General features: G+C 39.1%; 1 non-coding gene across 1 annotated transcript; it reads left to right on the plus strand.

The window, feature by feature from the left end:
• Positions 1-975: 975 nt before the first annotated feature.
• TRNAN-GUU (transfer RNA asparagine (anticodon GUU)) lies at positions 976-1,047 on the plus strand. The gene has a single exon. It is a non-coding gene; the product is annotated as a tRNA-Asn (tRNA).
• Positions 1,048-4,385: the final 3,338 nt, after the last annotated feature.

Raw genomic sequence — 4,385 nt, forward strand, 5'->3', positions numbered from 1 at the left:
TAAGAGAATACTAAAGATTTAAACCATAGAAATTTTCAATTCTAACACAAGGTACATATTAGATCTAATAAGTACATTAGATCTAATAGAATTATTTTGCTGTATCCGGACTAATACCAACCCAACCCATTTCATGAATAAAATGTGACCAATTAACAACCAACAAGACTACTTGTTACAAATAACATCTTGTTGTTGCATTGAAACATATAGATGTTGACTAATCTGACTAACATTGAACTTGGTAAAATGAAATGATTGAATAATTGAAAAATGAGATTATTCAGGAATACACGTTGAATGCTAAGATTACGCATTGAATTTTTGTTAGTAGATCCATTATCAAAAAAATTGTTTGTTATTGTTCCATAAGAAATGAAACAAAAGATACAGTAGAGCTAGGATAGTTATTGTATGAGGTCTACCCAATGCTAGATGCAGAGGCATATAATAAATCAATATGAACATCATGAGCTATCCCGTAATAAAATCAATTGTTGCTGATCTTTCTTCTCGATTCCTTCTTCTCCTTCTTCCATAATGCGAGCTTAGAGAAGGAAAAGATAAGACGACCCTATGGAGAATGTGGTCAGAAATCCATAATCGAGTCCGACCACAACGACCATATTGATTATCTTCATGCATAAGGATACTATATTATGTAGTATAAAAGATTTAAAAATCATCACAAACCTCCCTTTTTTCTTTTCTATTGCAATTTCTTGTTTATTATATGAAGATTTTTAAAATTTCCATATATATATAGCAATAGAAAGAGATAGACTAGAAACGACATCTCTTATCTCAATGACACCAAAGGGATATTAAATGAATGGAATTGGGATATGGATGGAACGAGGCATGGAATGGAGCCATTACGAAGAAGTTCTAGGAGTTACAAAGGAAGCTTCGAGCTTATATTGGTCATAGGTTGAGAATGGGAATTGAACTATATCATATCTAATCTCCTATTGTTCCTCAGTAGCTCAGTGGTAGAGCAGTCGGCTGTTTACTGACTGGTCGTAGGTTCGAATCCTACTTAGGGAGATTTGATTCATTCCGAATTAAAGAATTCAGAAGGAAAGGGTTCGCTTTGACCGTTAAGAGTAGGTAACTCATTCTCTGTGTCTTTATTTCTATTGCATTCTATCTTATCATATCACATTCCATTATGCGATATTTGAGAATCACCATCAATACCTCGGCGTAGGTCTGAGATAATCCTTTGTTCCATAGTCTGGGGCTATTTACAACTATCCAATTAAGAATTTTCAGATGTACTAGCAAATGCATCAAAGATGCAGTCATCGATTTGCTTGGGAGGCCATAATTACCGCAAGCAAATATATTAATGGCAAGGAACATATTTTTGCTATGCTACTAATACTTGTACTTTCTTAGGTATTCTGCCCCATACTGGTTGAGGAAGAATTACGAGCCATAAAACAAAAAAAAAATGTTTGATTCAGGCTTGGGGCCGGGTATATTATATTTAATTTATCCACCATTAATGATAAATAAAAAGGAAGAGTAAGGTCGTTCCATTTCGACAAAAGACCCATGCCCAAATTCCATTGCTTGGGGTCCACAATCTCGATCATGTTTTTCCCACCCCCAAAGGGAAAGGACCTTCCCTTTTTGGCTAGTTGTGGGCCAGGAAGGATACAAACCCCCGATACTGTTGTTCATAACCACATGCTCTAATCTTCTAAGCTATAGGCCGCAGCCCATCTCCACTGGATCTGTTCCTGGGAGTACCCTAAAAAAATGAACCTTTCCTTTCCCTAGTCGTTTCAGGTTAAGAATATATGAAAGAACCTCTATCTATATAAGAACGGTGTGTTTGGAGGTGTGAAGTGGGAGAGAAGGGATTTAATCATTGGGGTTTTGAATAAGATGACCTTTTCATTTTTCATTTTTTTTTTCATATTGAAAAAATAAAATAATAAGAATGAGAGGTGTTAAGCTTTTTATCATCCTAACATCAAGCTATTTTTTCGTAGGACCTCCCCTACAATATAGTCACCACAGTAGAGTTTAACCACCAAATTCGGGATGGATTGGTGTGGTTCCTCTATGCCTAGGTGATGTGATTCCGCCCGAGCCCGCTCCACCGATAACCCGCTGGGGTGCTGACTCGACACGGATGAAGACTAGGCCAATCACAAGAGCTCAAATTAAGAGATTTAAGGACAACCTGGGAGTATTTATATAGAGGGTAATCAATCTCAACAGAGCTTGTCCATACTTGAAGATACAAAGCCTATTCGAAGCATCCAAGTGGTGGAAGCCGATACGGACCCAGGTGACGATTTTGGTACATTTTTGGAGTCCGAGAAGCATGAAATTGTTCCAATGCTTTATGGGTTCAATACATATGCCTAATAGGTCATGGAATCAAGTTAAATCAGCCTCAAATGCAATCAAAAAGGGCTTGTACAGACAGCATCAACAATTTGGCCGAATTTGCTGTATTGCGTACTGGCTTTACTGTATTTTACTGTATTAGCCTTTTCTTATTTTTCCAAGCATGGGCAACGTGTGGGACTTCATATCCAGCTTATTTGGCATCCTAAAAGCATCTAGAAGCTGATTTGAAGCTCAGAGAGGTCAAAGACTGATCAAATTCAACTTGATAAAAAAGCTAGCATTTTTAGTTTCCTAATTTGTTTTTACTTTTTATTTTAGGAAACTACCATTACTTTTTGGCTTTTATTTATTTATTTTCTGGACAAATAACTTTAGCAAGGTTTTTATTTTATTCTTTCCATTGTAAGTTAATCAATTCCTAATTTAATATAAAGAAATTAATTAATCAAACTTATATTAGGAAAGGAAGTATAGTTTCGGCCAACTAGGTTTCTTTATGTGTGGTGGCCGGTTTTCTTTATGTTCTAGGGTTTTATTTCATGGATTTGTAACCTATTTAAAGGCTTAGTTATCAATAAGAATAAAACTTTGATTTAATTAAGAAAATACTTGTGAGATTAATTATCTCTTTGTTCTTTGTGAACACCTAAAACACCATTGGAGAATTGGTTGTTTTAGCTTGACTTATCAATAGGTTTTCTGTCCCCTATTGTGGCGTCTACATTATACCAAGGTTTCTAACCATAGGTTGGTTAGGGGTTGAGGTCCATTCCATTAGAACTTGAACTTAATTAAAGATCCGGGCTAATATAATACGGGTTTAGGAGCAGGTCGTCCTAGGTTCGTATCACTAGGACACCAGAGTATCGAACCATGAAGGAAGAAATGCATGAGAGAAAAGCATATTGGCTAGTGATTGTGAGGCACCAACTCTTGACTGGAGGGGACACCAAAGGCCTCTGCCCTTCCATCCCTTGGATAGATAGAGAGGGAGGGCAAAGCTTTCGGTTTTTTCATGTTGTCAAAGAGTTAAACAATGGTTTTTTGGTTTTGTCAAAGCGTTGAGCAATGAAAATATGTAGCGAGTGCCTGATCGATGATTTAGTCATGTAGCAGCAAGGCTCAAGTCTACCGGTCTATTAGGATGCCTCAGCTGCATACATCACTGCACTTCCACTTGACACCTATCATAATGATAAACGACTCGTCTCGTCGTGATCTTCTTTTGAATTTTCAAAACTTCGGTCACTTCACCCCCTCAGGGGCGAAAAACCCATCGCTGTCTTAGCTGTGCTACCGGAAGCTCTAGGGAAGTCAAAATAGGAGAGCACTCATCTGGGGGTGGGCTTACTACTTAGATGCTTTTAGCAGTTATCCACTCTGCACTTGGCTACCTGGTGTTTACGGTGGGCACAATAACTAGTACACCAGAGGTACATCCTTCCCGGTCCGCTCGTACTAGGGAAGGATCCTCCCAATGCTCTAATGCCCACACCAGATATAGACCGAATTGTCTCATGACATTTTGAACCCAGCTCACGTACCATTTTCATGGGCGAACAACCCAACCCTTGGAACATACTACAGCCCTAGGTGGCGAAAAGCTGACATCGAAGTGCCAAACCTTCCCGTCGATGTGAGCTCTTGGGGAAAATCAGCCTGTTATCCCTAGAGTAACTTTTATCTGTTGAACAACGATCCTTCCACTCGACACTGTTGGATCACTAAGGCCGACTTTCATCCCTACTTGATGGGTGGGTCTTGCAGTTAAGCTCCCTTCCCCTTTTGCACTCGAGGGCCAATCTTCGTCTGGCCCGAGAAACCTTTGAATGCCCCTGTTACCTTTTAGGAGGCCTATGCCCCATAGAAACTGTCTACCTGAGACTGTTCCTTGGCCCATAGGTCCTGACACAAGGTTTGAATTCTAGCTCTTCTAGAGTGGTATCTCACTGATGGCTCAGGCCCCTTTAGAAAGAGGCCTTCTTCGCCCTCCACCTAAGCTGCGTAGGAAAGGC

The sequence above is a fragment of the Ziziphus jujuba genome, chromosome 11 (assembly GCF_031755915.1).
Source record: "Ziziphus jujuba cultivar Dongzao chromosome 11, ASM3175591v1".
Lineage (NCBI taxonomy): Eukaryota > Viridiplantae > Streptophyta > Magnoliopsida > Rosales > Rhamnaceae > Ziziphus > Ziziphus jujuba.